The sequence below is a fragment of the Macaca nemestrina genome, chromosome 4, assembly GCF_043159975.1.
Source record: "Macaca nemestrina isolate mMacNem1 chromosome 4, mMacNem.hap1, whole genome shotgun sequence".
Taxonomy (NCBI): domain Eukaryota; kingdom Metazoa; phylum Chordata; class Mammalia; order Primates; family Cercopithecidae; genus Macaca; species Macaca nemestrina.
The window spans coordinates 59,641,998-59,659,664 of NC_092128.1; positions in this window are offsets into that span (position 1 = coordinate 59,641,998).

Consider the following 17,667-nt stretch of genomic DNA (forward strand, 5'->3'; position numbering starts at 1 on the left):
ACCTACCAAATGTAGCTTAGCCTAGCCTACCTTAAAGGTGCTCAGAACACTTAGATTAGCATACAGTTGGGACAGAATAGCATAAAGCCTGTTTTACAATAAAGGATATCTTATGTAATTTTCTTGGATACTGTACTGAAAGTGAAAAACAGACTGATTGCATGGGTACTGAAATATGGTTTCTAAGTGAATGCATACCAGTTTCACACCAACGTAAAGTTGAAAAATTGTTAAGTTGGACCATCATACATTGGGGACCACCTGTACATAGAGTAGGACTCTTGAGAGCCTAAGGGCCACAGAAATTCCTTTTCCAGCTGCAGTGTCTATGGAGGGATTCTTATAATTAATTTTATTCCTGTGCAAACACACTATCTGTGTATTCTCTATTTTACCAGGATTTTTTGTTTTTGCTAAATTGGACATACAATTTTGCAGTTATTTTTTACTAAATTGACAAATGTTTGTACAATTTCAATGTAAAGCTAGTCTTCAAAATAAACCACTGTGAAGATTGGATATTACCTTGGATTTTCTGTTATTCACTCTTGAATTTTAATTATGTTCTGTGGAAACTTCACAGAGTTTTAACTTTGTTCCTTCCTTCACTTTTGAAAATCAAGAATGAAGTAAGTCAAAGCTATTTCTAAACAGCTCTATCTTTAATTTCTATTAAATAGTACTGAGGTATCAATTTTGTAGCTTGTTCAATGCGGACTATCCCAGCAGCAAATTCATTAATATGATTTGTACAGGACTCACTTTGCAGTATTCCATTTTAGTATAACATGTTTTCCTGTTTACAAATATAAGCAATTATCTATTTTAAGTGACCAATTGTCCTAGCAATCTACTTCACAAGGCAATTTATCTATAATAAATAGAACTTTTTTGCAGACTTCAGCATACATTTAAATGATTTACACCATTCTTGAATTCCTTAACATAGTAAGTTACACATTTTAACGATGAATTTTTTCTTCAAAAGGAATCTTGTCTAAATCTAATAAAGCATTTTTCTGGCTGAAGTTGCAATGGAAAGCTTCAGTATGAAGCTGGCATAAGGAAGGCCATAAAAAGTGCCCTTTCTTCTTTCTGAGAGCCCCCACCTCTGATCCTCCTACACTTAAGGCTTCTAGATGCAGATTTATACAATAGTTCTAAATCAAGACCTTGAAAAATGTACTAATGTAGTAAGATTTACTCAAAACCACGAACTCCTACATTATTTAAAATATGTTAGAAATACATAAATATATAGAGAAAATGCATACATAATTTATTTAGTGCCTACTGTGTGCTAGGTACTTTTCTGGGTACATTACTAATGCTCTCATTTAGTCATCAGAGCAGTCCTGCAATATTGGTAAAATTTCCATTTTCTATATAAGGAAATACATTCGAGAGAGGTTAGTATTTTGTGCAATGTTGGCTGCCTAGGAAGTGGCAGAGCTGGGAGTAAAATCTAGAGTTAAGACCTTTGTTAGCCATATCTTCAAAATCCAGTGTCATTTCTTAACCCTATCTTCAAAATTCAGTGTCATTTGTTAGCCGTGTCTTCAAAATCCAGTGTCATTTGTTAGCCATATCTTCAAAATCCAGTGTCATTTGTTAGCCATATCTTCAAAATCCAATGGCATAAAGAAGTTTTTCCCAAGGGTGCCACATGGTGTAGTACAGCATGCCCAACAGCATGGCCTGAACAGATGTTAATAAGTATGCATGATGCACATTAGCATGTCAATGGCTATGAAAAGCCAGTGCAGTAAAGAAGTAAAGAGCTCTCTATGTGTTAACCCTCCATTTCACAAACATAGCAATTGCACGAACATAGCAGCCACTACCCAGGTGTGAATGTAGAGCACTTGAAACATAGCTAGTCCAAAGTGAGTGGCCCTATTAGTGTAAAATACAAGAGTTCAGATATGCAGAATAAAAAAATTACATGTTGAACTGATTTTTCATATAGTGGGTTATATAATTTTAAAATTCTACCTTTTTTTTACATTTTTAATGGGTTACTGGAAAATAGGTACTCTTGTGTCTTTGCATTATGTTTGTATTTGGGAAATGAAATGCTTTGTTTTTCTTCCACAACAACTCTATTTGCATTGCGTGGAAATGTTCCCAAGTTTTAGAGAAGCACATACAAAAAATAAAAAGGATAAAATGCTAAAATTTGAATGTGGAAGATCTGGGTCTTGGTGTCTTGAATAAATCACACCTTCAGTGACTTTCTTGGGAAATGGTGGGCCTCAGTAAAGACTTGGACTATTCCAGTTTTAAATGCTATGGTTGAGTTTGGTGTAATACAGCCTTTCCTGTGGGGGGAAAACCCATCTCATTTTCACTTTAAATATGTCAGCTATAATAAAAGAGAGACATACACATTTTAAGATCTATACTCTAAAACAGGGTTTTGAAATTAGCAGCTCTTTATTTTTAGTTCCAATACATGGAGTGGGAGTCGACCCTTCAAGATACTGGAAAATTATTAAATCCTGGTTTACAGACTCATCTCTTTAATGTTCTGCAGCCAAATCAAAAGATTAGTGTTTTTTTTTTTTTTAATTGTTGTTATTGTGTTGTGTTGTGTTTTTAAAATATGTTTCAATTCCCCCAGCCAAATTCCTTTCTTTCTCCACACCTCCCACAGGACTGGGCTGAGCACAGTCATGCATTAAAAAAGCTTCTGAACTTATTTTGGAAAGAGTAGCTCCCTGGAGTGTGGAGGAGGACAGGAATTTGCTATCTGCAGGACTTAAATCAGGATAGAGTATCAAATATTCCAAGGCCTTCTATGCCCATTTCATTTATTGATAAAGATAGAAGATTGCAAATGACTTGCTCTTTAAGGGTCAATAAAATCATATCTACTAATCTATATAGTTGAAGTTTACTAGATTCTCAAACTTTCCACAAGATTTGAGTTCATTAGTTTAATGGGATCAATCTGTGAAAAAATGTATTTATATGCAGATTTTAGCTATCCTTATCCTTCAAATATGTATACACACACACATATCTGTGAAAATGATTATTTTCTACTTGGTACAATGTGCATCAAATAAAAGTTTACTATATTTGAATATGAGAATAAACTCATTTATAATTAGTTGAAATTGTCCAGACACATATTTTAGAAAAACATATTCATTTTTGTTTTAAGTTTGGAAGTTGCTGAATGATTAAACCTGATTTAAGTCCTTCTGACAATTATGAAGAAAAAAACTAGATTCTTATATCAACTTAATTGTCATTTGGTTAAAAATTATGTATCCAGTAAAGGCATTTAAAAAGTATATTTATATCCACATTATTTTTAATAATCCAATGTTTAAAAAATCATTTTTTAATCAAATCATCATGTTCATATCTATACACATCATTAAGGTAATTTTATCTATTTTTATAACTCTTGTATTAAGTTGGTCAAATGCATTTATCTTTATTTAAATACATTATGGTTCACATGGAAAGCAGAGCTTTACATGGAAGAAAAGCAGCATCAGTCCTGCTACCTAATTTCTTAGAATCCAAGTTTATTTTTTAGGACTGTGATTTTTCTTGGCATAAGTATGTGGATAATCAAAATCAATGGTTATTCTGTTTACTAAGTAACAGAGTACCACATATTTGGCAATCTCAGGCCAGGGCTGTTTTAAACATGACTTATCTCAAATTTAGCAATAAAGTTCACTTAAGTCACATCAATGCTTCATCTTTTCTGATTAAGTGTTCTCTCTCTTTTCCATGAACCTTTGGCAAAAATGCCCTTTGTGTTTAGCTACTGTCAAGGACAGTTTGGAAGCATTTGACCTGTTAAGGAAAATACAGCTGCTAGCTCCACTTATAGACATTGTGGCAAAGCTCTAATGAAAAAGCAACTTTAAAAATGTATATGTTTCTTCTAATAACTCATTTCACCAAATCAGTTTAATACTTTAATTTAGGTCTGAAAAGACTAAGGACAACATTTGGTGTGGATAGGTTTTTAAAAAGTTTGCCACAGAGATTTGGACAGAACAAAAACTATTATATTGACATTATTATTTGTATTCCAAACCCTGTCTTTCCGCTAGTATTTAGGGATAGGAGTGTAAGTGTGTGCACCCGGGGTCATTTACTTTTCAAATGACAACTTAGCACCTTTGCTGTGAAAAGTCCTATTTAGGGACACAAAACAGGAATAGTAATGAAGAGGCCAGACTGTCTGAAACTGAATCCTGGCCCTGCTGCCTCCGATTGTGTGACCTTGAATAAGTTACTTGGCCTTTCTATGCCTCAATGATTTCTCTATAAAATGAGGATAACATTAGTGCTGTCCTCCCGTAGCTGTTGCAAGGACTCATGAATTATTAATGTAAGGTGCATGATGTGTGCCAGACACATGGTGTGATGGAACTTTTAAATGTAATTCTCATCATAGTGATGTTGGTGATGATGATGAATATATTATGAAGAACAGAGAGGAAAAGAAAAGGGAGGTAGACATTTAAGTAACTAATTGTAATTCAAGGCAAAACAAAATGGGTTTGGTGACGGTCTGTTCCAGCACAGTTCCAGTTTACCCCTATTGTCACAGCATGGTTATTAACTTCATCCCATTGCAGTCTCAAAATGGATCTACGGTCCTGTAAATAAGAGCAACCTGATATGAGAGGTCACAGGACGGACTTAAGGCTTCATGAAGGAAAAGACTTCTGAACTGACCCATAAAAGGAACAGGGGTAGAGAGGGAAAGTCATTTCTCTGTCCATTGCCTGGCTTTTCGTGAAGGGGGAGCTAGAAGGGTGAAAGCTACGTTTTCCTTTAGTTTTCAGCAGATCAGAAAAGAATTCCAAACAAGACTATATTAGTGTTCTATTGCCATGGTAACAATTTACCATAACATTACTGGTATAAAGCAATATAAATTTATTCACTTAAATTCTGGAGGTCAAAAGTCAAAAATGGGTCCATGGGACTGCACATCATCTGAAGCTCTAGGGGAGAATCTGTTTCTTTGCCTTTTCCTCTTTCTAGAGGCTGTTCACATTCCCTGGCTCATAAGCCTTTTTTCCGCTGTCTTCAAGACCCAAAGCCTAACCTCTTCTCTCCGATCTCTGCATCTGTCCTTACGTTTTCTCTACATATGTTCTGACTCCTGCCTCTTTCCTATAAGGACCCTTTTGATTACACTGAGCTCATCTGAATAATCCGGAATAATCTCTGCAATTTAAGAGCCTTAATTTAATCACATCTGTAAAATCCCTTTCACCCTAAAAGTAACATGTCCACAGGTTTCAGAAATTAGAACATGGACATCTTTTGGTGGGGGCGGTGTGTTATTCAGCCTACCACCGAGACTCATTTTTCTGGTATCAACAGTACAATATTTAATGTCAAATGTCATCCTATTAAAGATGAAAGGTTCAATATTTTAACAATCTCAGGCACAGGGCTGTCAGCTAACTGCAGTTTCCAACCAGAATCAGGAACTAACTGAGAAAACAGGGCTCCGAACTTTCATGTGAGTTTTTAGCTGTATGTTTAGGAGAATATCGATGCAAGAAGTCCTCGTTATCTGAGAGCAGCTGGTAATGGAAAGGATTTTAAAGTTAGACCCCTTAAAATAGGAAGAGAAATTCACAATAAATAATCATAAACAAGGTTGACTGGTTCATTTTTTGACAAATGAAGTGTAACATTCTAAAAATATGCTTTCTGTGCTTAACAACATTTAAATTACAATTTCAGTTGTGCTCTGATTTGTTGAACAAAGAGTAAAGTAAGTTGAATCTTTTAGTATGGTATTTTTTCAAAAATGACAGATCATGACTGCCTTCGTATTTGGCTTTCGTAGAATGATCATAAAGAGTTATTTCTGAAAATACATTTGAGGGCTTTCCAGGTTTTTCAAAGACCTCTCTTAACAATTCACCTCTGAATAATTTTGTTGTCATTCTTATTATATTCTTTATTTTTTAACAATTCTCATTCTGTGCCTTCATTTTTTATGGGTTTTGATTAAAGAATTTCTCCAATATTACTTTCATCAATTACATTAACAATATATTCACAATATTTCTAATTTCACTAATAATTTATTTGAAATCATATTTGCATTGAACATCAAATCACACAATGAAAATAGGATACTAAAACTTGGATGGGCAAAGATGTTGCTGTCATTGCTAGGGCTGTGTACTCCTATTAACAGAAGAGGACTGCTTAAGAGATTAAATTCAAAGTTTCAAATGAATTTTTCATTATATGATGCTTTTTTCTTCCCCATGCAATCTTTTTTATAATGGGTAAATCAAATAATAAATACCCAGGTAATCAATCTAGCCTTTCACTTGAGTAGAGATGTAATAATTTGGGGGAAAAAAAGTTGGGACTAAAAACTCCTTTTAATTTGTCAAAATTATGTTTCTTATGTTACTATTATGATAATTACATTCAATAGAGTGGTGATCAATTTCTGACAATTTTTTCCTTACCTATAAACTCCATGATGGCAGTAATTATGTATATAATATTCACAATTTTGTCCCAAACACTAAGATACTGTTATAGAGTAGACAGTCGTTCAATTTTCAAGCAGGAAGTAAGATGTAAATTGTTCTAAAAGATGGTTATGTTGAGCAAGCACTCACTTATAGCTATAATATTTACTATAGAGAACTTTTTATATCCATGTGAGCCTAGAATTCATTGTAGAAAGTGGGAGAATTCAATAAAAATATTTGGTCACTAAGACTTAATGTAGAAAGAAGTATAATTTCTTCTCCTTATACTTTGAAGAACGTTCTTGGTGGTAATTCAAACTCAGCATTTCCCATATTTTTCCACTGAACATAGTATTATCCAAGATAGGTATTTGGAGAACAGGGAAATTGTTTCATCAAAAAATTTGTAAATAAACAACATACTATACCCTCCTCTTAAAGTTCTCTAAGTCTTGCTGCAAAAAAAAGAAAAATGTTTCATTGGCTATATTTATTTGATAAGGAGACCTCAACTCCCCCTGCCCCCCAGATACCAACAAGGACACAATGAGTATACTTAGAACCGTTTTTAAGTACTTCCTGAATTTTTCGCCTCTTCCCACGCCATGTCTATTATTTTGAGTTTTAAGAACTTGGCAAGTAGAGAATGGAGGGAAAAAATAGAAAAGTAGTGAAGAAAAGAAGAGAAAAAAAAGATGGAAGAGTGGAAATGTTCAATAAATACAGACGGGTGAACAAGAGGCCGTGCTCTGGAGCCAGGGTTGCAGGGAGAGGAGAGACAGTAAAACTGCTGAAGAAGAGGTGGGTGGTTGTCATCCACAGGAAGGCTTTTTCAGGAGGAAGCTATCCAGTGTTTAAGGATATGGTAATAAATGTCTGTGGTTGTTTGCAGAGAACAGCTAAGAAAGAGTTGGTATTTTGGTCCTTCCTCTCAGAAAGCCTCTTGGATTCTTATCCAAATGAGTCTTCACCCCCCTAGAGTTTTGTCAGCCAGAGAGTTAAGGGACAGCCATGGAGATTATAAAAATTGTTTATGAAATTGTATGTGTATTTGTGAATCTGTATGCACAACACATAATATAAGATATGCATGCATGTGTGCATATGGAATAAATGTAATATACGTATGTAGGTCTTAAAGAAGAATAAAGCAAACACTTGTGTTCTCTATGACATATAAAGTTACAATATCTGGAGCCCACCATGTGTCTGTCCCTGATCAGTCCCTGATCACGGCTCACTCTATTCCCTACAGAGCTAAGCAGGATCCTGAAGTTTGTGTTCATCATTCCTCTGTGAGTTTTTAAAATTTATCACATAGTTACATACTCTTTATATATTTTTCTTTCTCTCTCTTTTTTTTTTTTTAAGACGGAGTCTTGCTCTGTCACCCAGGCTGTCGTGCAGTGGTGTGATCTCAGCTCATGGCAACCTCTGCCTTCTGAGTTCAAGTTATTCTCTTGCCTCAGCCTCCTGAGTAGCCGAGTGCCTCTGGGACTACAGGCATGCACCACCATGCCTGACTAATTTTTGTATTTTGTAGAGACACCATGTTGGCCAGGCTGGTCTTGAACTCCTGACCTCAGGTGATCCACCGGCCTTGGCCTCCCAAAGTGCTGGGATTACAGGTGTGGGCCACTGCGCCCAGCCCTATTATTCATTTTTGAACTTTAGATATATGACCTCCAACTGGAGGTGTCCTTCTACAACTTGCTTTTTTTGTTGTTCAACATTGTTTGTGAGATTTATCCATGTTGGCATGTCTTACTTTTCATATACTTTCACTGGTACATTTTAATTGATTGCATGAACATATCATAATTTATTTGGTAATTCTCTATTATTGGACATTTTGATCATTTCCCCTGCTTTGGTCAATACTGCCATGAATCCACTCATCTGGAGCTTATACTTGGGGAATGGAATTATTTGACAAAACATACTTATATCTTGAACTTGGCTAGATGTGAAATTACTTTTCAAGGTGGACATAGCAATTTATACTCCTACCCACATTTTATAAAACTTGCTGTTTATTGTTACACTCAAGAACACTTGGTATTGTTAAAGTCATATCCAATTTGCAGCAGGGCAGCAAAATTTGCGCCATGATCAGCTGCTAGGAGACAGCTTGTGAAATTTTGAGCATACTCTCTAAAAACACATCTGCACTCCGTCTCTGTGAGTCAGCATGAGTTCAGCCCCAGCCAGTCTCTGTATGGTGTCGTGTCTTAGGAAACAATGTTTGAGAACAGAAAGATTTGCTTAAGATGTATCTTTGAAGTTGAAAGATAGCCACCACTCCAACCTGGGCAGGTATCTGCAAGACGGGGAGAAACCTCTGACTGTGTGAGATGTACATGATCAAATCAATGGTGGATGGGGACTCATCTAACTTTATCGTTCCCTTTTCCTATTTGGTATTTGGAAACAGAACTAATCTCCATATATATATATATATATATATATATATATATATATATATACATATTTAGAGAGAGAGAGAGTTAGCCCCTTGGTTTTTGGACATTTCAGTGTGGGTGGGAGTATAGGGGGCTATCTCAAAAAGGTAAATAGAGAATCTCACGAGGTATAAGGAAGAAAACTTGAAAGCTTAAGCGACTATCTGAAAAATAAGAAGTGTGATTGTGTTTATGCTGCAAACAAGTTTAACAAGTGTTTCCAAGTCTATTGTGCTTCCTATTTCATTCATACTAAATCCAATTTAAATTTCTCTGATAAACTGTACCCTAACCCAAAACTCTCATAACCAGCCAGCTTTATTTCTCACAACGCCCTCCAAAATTTCATCCTGTCCCATCAGTTTGGTCTCAAAGCCTTGTGAATATGCCAAGGCTTATTGTCAAGATTTTCCTTTTTCTGGCATGACCTTGTCACTTCCTTCTCTGATGTAAGTAGTCTGAGGTTATACTTAACAACTGTTCCTTAAATCATAATACCTGCAAGCCTTCACCAACCTTGCTTATAGAAATTCTAATAGATCTAAGCACCTTCCTTTTCTAGATATTCCCAGTATCTTCTTGTGGTGAATTATGAAATGTTTCTCATTCGTCTTACACTTCATGATTCCAAAGAAGCAGTACCTCAAAGCTCCCAGAGGTCAAACTTCATTTCCAAACCCCTTTCATCCAACAGTTGACCATGATCCATGTGGCATTGCCAATGATTTATTGCCGTTCTTCCCAGTGGTGAAACTGGACATAAACTATCACTGATAACTTTGCTGGAAGTCCTAATAATTCTGCAAGTCTTTGACTCACCTGAACACCAATCATCTCTTTTTGAATTTCTAGTACTACTACTGTCCTGCATGCTCTCCAGGATCCTGAAGCAAACTTCTGTCAGTGGCTCCATCCATTTCCTGGCTCCTTTTTGTGAAAACGGGGTGATTATCCATTAGTCAACACTCTCTTTGTAAAAGAAACCAAACATAAATTCAAGACAGTTTAATAAGTAAGTATTGACTCCTGTAACTGGCAAGTCTGAGCATGAGGTAGACTTTGAGCACATTGTGATCTAGAGTTTCTAACAAAGCTGTCATTCATACTCAGTTTTTCTTTGACTCTGGGCTCTGCTTTCCTCTGTGTGATGGTTTCATTCTTATGCAAGCTTTTTTTCCACATGGTATGAAAAATGGTTCCTGTCAGCCTCAAGTCATTATTCTCTGTAACTTACTAACCAAAAGAAAGAGAGTCTCTCTCTTTCCCATTGTCTAGCTAATCTCATGAGGGACTCAGATAGGTATTTCTGGGATCATATGTCTAGCCCTTGATTATCCCCCTTGCTGATCAGAAAGGTAAGTTATTGTGATAAACTAGGCCAGGTCTGGGACAGAGTCCTGTGGCTAGAGCTGGTGAACTATGTAATTGACAGACTTCCTCAGAATCACACCAGACGGAAGAGGAACATTTCCTAAGGAAATGGTGATGAATGAAGCATGCGTGCATGCATGTGTGTGCATGCAGACACATATACACACAATGTCCCGTGGAGTCTTCTTGACTAAGCCCAGTTAGGAGTCCTACACTACAGACTTCCATGGCCCTATGTATAAGAGCTTTTTAATGGTTTAAGCTCTATCTTTCTTACAGTAGGACTTGTCAAACTGTCATTCTCTAAGTTTTCCCTCAATGCTAGAAGGACTGTTTAGAAAGTTCTGGAATTAAGTGTGTAATGTGCCTGAAAAGTCGCTTTCTTCAAATAACTAGACCTTGGCACTAAGTATGCTTCACTGGCCCAGCTTCCCTTTCTGAGGTAAATTTCTTTTTGAGGAAGAGAAGCTTGAGGAAACATGAACCTCATTTAATAGGTTCCACTTGGGTCAGTTAGGCTTTTATGCATTTAAATCTCAGAGATCAAGGCGTCAGTGCCTTTCCCTCCTGGAGGCTCCTAAATATAAATGAACACATTGGGTAGAGTTGCTCCTAAATCCACCCACTAGCACCCAAGTCCTAGCTTTGGAAATAGATGGTGCCTCACTGTTTAACACTGTTTAACATAATCTGAGCCCCACGTTTCAAAATTCCAATAAGGTCCCATATTATTTTCCCGAGGCCCATTTAGATCCCTCCTGTATCTTTAACTTTTCCATTGTTTATTTCAGCTGACATTGCTATACAGTCTTCCTGAAATGTTAGGCTGTTATAGTCCTTACAATTCAGAACACCCATCCAGCACAGTCATTGTATGTTCAACAAGAATGTGTAGTTATCAAAAGAGCCATACCTTATACATACAATACTGCATACTGTATGTGTTTAATACATACTTTTCAATAGTCTTGAAGATATACACGTCGGTCACTCATTTTATATATAAATTTTTTAAGCTCACCAAGTTCACATAGTTCAGAAAATAATTCTGACCAATCAATTTCCTGAGAGATAGAGGAAAGCTCCCTGCAACACTCCCCATGATTTTCCTCAACTTTCTTGGAGTGAGATATTTATTGATTCATTTAAACTAATGCTTTTCAAACGGTTTCACTGACAATTAATTCCGCAAGACGTGTCTCAAAGTATTTCCAAAGAAATGTTTACTATTTCTCCCTTTGGGAGATTTACAAAGCACATTACCCTAATAAAGATTCTGAATATGACTGCGTTAGAGAAAGCTACTTAATTTAACACAGCACCTCACAGACTTATTCCACCAGAGAAATGAATTTATGTGAAACATGTATTAACCTCTTGTACATTTAGTGCTTGAGGAGCACAGTATGAGAAGTGCTAATATATTAAGAGATGTAGACTTTTTAAAATACATCAATTGCATCTCAATTGTTTTATCAGAAAAGAGTTACTTCATGTATGATGGAAAGAAAGGGATTAAAGTGTTAGGATGATATAAGAAAAAGGACATTTACCTGGGAGATCAATTTATCTGGGCCCTATGTCTATCACAGCACATTTATTGTGCAATTTCACTCCTGACCCATATTACCTTATTGATTTTATTCTTTGGTTCACTTCTTCATGATTTTTAATTTGTTATTTGGTTGTATTACCTGTGTTTAGGTTGTTTTAAATTCATCCTCTCATTTACTCAATAAAATTTTTTGAAAACATGTAACCTCTCTGCTTGCTGTGGTAATGAAAAATTAACAACAGATATGTGAAAATACCTCCCTAATTTTCCAGCCCACTGGGGATTTCAGTAAGTAATTACTGCAAGCTATAAAAATGCTAGGGTTTTCCAGAGAGTGCTGTCTCAAGCTCAAATAATTAGGTAAGTTTTCTTGGAAGAAATCGTATCAAAGACTTGAAAGATGAATGAGTGATGGTGAGGTGACCATCTGTCAGAGGCAGCGTTCCAAGGAAAGAGAACAACATGTGTTTTGCTGATAAGAAGCGAGAAAACACATGCTGGGTTCAAGAAACCTAACATTTAGTATGGCTACATCATTGAAGGGATTCAGGGAGGGGAATAGTAGATAGAAGATAGATGAAGCAGGGCTATCACACAGAGCTTATGTAGTGCTTTGCAAGTCATTTAAAAAAGTTTGGACATGATCAAATTTGCATTTTAGAAAGATAACATTTTCTACAATGTGAAGAATGGGTTGAAAAGGGATAAAACAAAGCAAGCAGATCAGTAGTAGGGGTGTGTTTAATAATTCAAGGAATAGTGGGCTGATTTTTAAATCGAATATGCACGTTTCTAAAATGGAACAATTCATATGAATGCCACTCTAGTAATTAGGTGTGGGAATGAAAAAGTAACAGTAGATATATGAAAATATCTTCTTAATGTTCATCCTCTTTCTGGCTCTCGTAGCTTCAGCTAATAAAATAGTGAGGAACAGCAGGAAAGCAGGGTCAACAAAAAGGGGCAACAGTTATCACCACACATTGGTATATGCTTAAGACATGGTAAGTCTCGCAAACGAGACGTTCCCGATAAGTCCTGCTCTTGTAAACGAAGCAGGGCATTGGGGGCTTATGTGTAAACATCTTGAAAATCCAGAAAGTCAGGGAAAGGTCAGAAAAACAACAATGTGTCTTGTGACTTGGCAACATTCCACAAACGACTGTATAAAATAAAGCAGAGCGCGCCATTCGAGGTGGCCGCCATGTTTGTCTTCTCTTGTGTGTTCATTCCTTTGTTTAGGAAACACGCGGACCCCAACAGTAAGTAGTTGATCTGTGGAACAAATATGTGTAGCTTATACCAGTGTCTGTCTATCCTGCCTGCTCAATAGCCAGAGAGCTTTTGAAAATTCTGATACTAGGACAGAGATTCTGATTCAATTCAATTCTGATTATCTGGTTTGGGGTCTTATAAACATCCCCAGGTAGGATTAGAGGGCATGAGTGAGATCCAATAAGAACCAATGAGTCTACAGATAAATTCAGACCTATCTATTTTAGCTTTGTTAGTTTATATTCCATAGTCAAAGATAGTTTTTCTCAAACTTTAGCAGGCATTAGAATTACATGGGAGGCTTGTGAAACTCAGATCTATGGGCCCCACTCTGAGAGTTTATGATTCAGTAGGCCTGGGTGGGACCTGAGAATATACATTATAACGAGTACTCAGGTGCTGCTGCTATTGTTCCAGACACCAAGATTTCAGAACCATAAGTCTAAGAACCACTAGTCAGAAATAAGAACTTCATAATTTCCTTTTTGCTAGTGGAACAATATTTTCTTATTTTATTCTTTTATTTATGTAGATATTTGGAATTGTTTCAGTTTCACACCTGTGCACTGCACACCAAAATGGAAACAAAATTGAGAAACTATGATATGCTTTTATTTTATTATAGACATGAGAAGTAAATACAGGGCTTAGAAGAATTTCCTCAAAATATTTTCTATGCTGAAATTTCTTTTGAAAAATTTATTCTGATTCAAATAAGGAAGGAAACCCACATTTTAAACATGATGCATATGCAGTGGGAGAAAATATAAAATAATCTGATGATTCACCACTGTTCATGATTTAGCAAAAGCTTGCCCACCATAGTTACTAGAGTGGCATATCTGCCTTATGTTTCTCTCTGAAATGAGTCTACAGCTTATGGCAACACCCAGTACCTGGGGCGAGCTGGCTGGCTCACAACTCACAGAATTAACTACATCGTAGTCTGTGCTAATTAGTTATTTTTATGTGACATTATTGTTGTTCTGATTTTTTTGGAACCTTGGTTAGTTTATAAAAGACTGTTTCTTTTTTTTGTTGTTGTTGTTGTTGTTTGTTTTTTGAGACGGAGTCTCGCTCTGTCGCCCAGGCTGGAGTGCAGTGGCGCGATCTCGGCTCACTGCAAGCTCCGCCTCCTGGGTTTACGCCATTCTCCTGCCTCAGCCTCCCGAGTAGCTGGGACTACAGGCGCCCACAACCTTGCCCGGCTAATTTTTTGTATTTTTAGTAGAGACGGGGTTTCACCGTGGTCTCGATCTCCTGACCTTGTGATCCGCCCGCCTCGGCCTCCCAAAGTGCTGGGATTACAGGCGTGAGCCACCGCGCCCGGCCCTAAGACTGTTTCTTAACAGCAAAATATTACCAAGAAAAATTTGATTTCATAGTCAAGTTTGACATGTTTCTCAAATGCACACAATCATTTCAAAGTTTTAATTAAAAGTAAAATCTACCTTAAAAAAACTGTTCATGGATTAATCACATCAATTATAATTTAGAAATTATATACAAACATGTGTTGCTAAATTGGGAAAAGTTCTGAGAGACATACTGTTAAGGGATTTTTTTGTACAAACATTATAGACTATACTTCCATAAACCTAGATAGCCTACTACACACTATGTTAGATGGTATAGCCTATTGTTTCTAGACTACAAACCTGTACAGCATGTTACTGTAGTGAATACTATAGTGAATATTGTAGTGAATACTGCAATGTTAACACAATGGCAACTATTTTTATGTCTAAACATAGAAAAGGTATAGTATAAATACGTTATAAAAGATAAAAAATGGTACGCTTGTGTATTGATCTGTTCTCACACTGCTATAAAGAACTACCTGAGACTGGGTAATTTATTAAAAAAAGACGTTTAATTGACTCACAGTTCTGCAGGCTGTACAGGAAGGATGGCTGAGAGGCCTCAGGAAACTTAGAATCATGGAAGAAGGCAAAGGGGAAGAAAGCATGCCTTACCATGCTGGAGCAGGAGAAAGAGCATGAAGGGGGAAGTGCTACACGCTTTTAAACAACCAGATCTGGTAAGAATTCACTCGCTGTCACGAGAAGAGCAATGGGGAAATCTATCACCCTATGGTCCAATCATCTGTCACCAGATTCCTCCCCTAACATTGGGAATTACAATTCAACATTGAAATTTGGGTGGGTCACAAAGCCAAACCATTACAACCTATACACGACACTTACCATAAATAGAGCCTACAGGACTGGAAATTGCTCTGGCTAAATTAACGAGTGAGGCCTGGCACACGCCTGTAATCCCAGGACTTTGGGAGGCCAAGGCAGGAGGATGACCTGAGGTCAGGAGTTTAAGACCAGCCAGGCCAACATGGTGAAACCCTGTCTCTTATACGAAAAATACAAAAATTAGCCAGGCACCAGTGGCTGGCACCTGTAATCCCAGCTACTCGGGAGGCTGAGGCAGGAGAATTGCTTGAACCTGGGCAGTGGAGGCTGCAGTGAGCAGAGATTGCACCATTGCACTCCAGCCTGGGCGACAAGAGTGAAATTCCATCTAAAAAAAAAAGTTAAATCCCAGAGCTTTGGGAGGCCGAGACGGACGGATCACGAGGTCAGGAGATCAAGACCATCCTGGCTAACATGGTGAAACCCCGTCTCTACTAAAAAATACAAAAAATTAGCCGGGCAAGGTGGCGGGTGCCTGTAGTCCCAGCTACTCGGGAGGCTGAGGCAGGAGAATGGCGTAAACCCGGGAGGCGGAGCTTGCAGTGAGCTGAGATCCGGCCACAGCACTCCAGCCTGGGCGACAGAGCGACACTCCCTCTCAAAAAAAAAAAAAAAAAAAAGTTAATGAGTGAGTGGTGAGTAAATGTGAAGGCCTAGGACATTATTGTACATTACTGTATATTTTATAAACTGTATACTTAGACTACACTAAATTTATAAAAATATTTTTATTTCCACAATAATTTTACCTTAGCTTATAAAGTAACTTTTAACTTTATAAACATTTTAATTTTATACTTTTTTACTCTTTTGTAATAACATTTATCTTAAAATACATTGTACAGCTGTAGAAACAATGTCTTCTTTCTTTATATTTTTGAAAGCCTTTTCTTATTTTTAAATTTAAATTTCTTTTCTTTTTTTTCTTTTTAAACTTTTTTTGTTAAAAACTAAGACACAAACACACACATTATCCTAGGCCTACACACAGGGTCAGGATCATCAAGATGTCACTAGACAGAATTTTTCAACTCCATTATAATTTTATGGGACCACTGTTGTGGATGTGGTCCCTCATTGACCAAAATGTCATTATGTGGCACACGACTATATTAAATTATAATACGAATTATTAGAAATTTAAATTTTTTCATAAAATTAATTCTTAAGGAATATAAGAGCCACAGTGTCAAAGGTCTTAACATTACCCTTTCTGCTTAGCATGTAACATTTCTTGTGCCTATTGGTGAATGAAGCCTTATGGATAGGAAGAAATTTTCATACTGAATAATTTACCAAAAATACACTTTTTCAGAATAAGTTTGGCATGTTTTTTACATACCATACATTTTTTCTACCAATATCATTTTTAGCAGTAACAAAATGAAATCTACTCAATGCCCCAAAACATAATGATCACTATAGATTTTACTTCTAAAAATACACCAATATGAAATATCACAGGAAGTATGGATATAAAAGCAAAACTCTCAAAATAAAATGAAATGTTGAAATTTTGACGTTAAAGAGCCAACTGACTTCTTCTCAATTAGAAAAAAAAATCTGGCTAAGCAGATGGATCCTGTACTGAGAGCCCCAAGGCCAACAGACTTGGCTTTATTGGACCATGACCATTAGCCATAGCTTTGCCCTTCTCTTGTTGTTAACTCATATTACTTTACCAAACTGGAATATTCTAAAAATAAGGTAACTATTATATGAGTTTTTGGGAGCATCATAAAAACTGACAGGAAAAGCCAACAAACCAATACTTTTTATTACTTATCATTCCAGATTGTCACCAAACAACATGAGAAGTTTTCATCATGATGCTTGCCGAATTTCATCTTTACCCCAATTTTTCTTGATAATCCCGTCTTTAATAAGTTGGCCCCTGTAACCTCCAAGATTCCTTATGAAAGAAACAATATTGTTTCCACATTCTCACTATTGTGAAAACATGCACTTAAGAACTCATAATTTATCCAGAACAGTTTCAAAATATCAGGGTAATGGAAAATTATTTTAAAATACTTTAAAATTGTAGACAAAAACCCTGTAGCCTCTGTAAGCTCCTGGAAAACATTACTGTTGATTATTTAAATTATTATTTGTGTCAGAATTTGTGGAGTATTTAATTGCCAGCCAAGTAAAGAAACATTTACTACCAGTACCAGTACAAGACATTGTGCTAGATACTTTTCGACATAGATTTAATTTCATTCTAAGTACATACATTATTTATCATTACTTATTCATAGCTTAAGAAGATATATTTTAACTCAAAACAATAATAGAAAGCC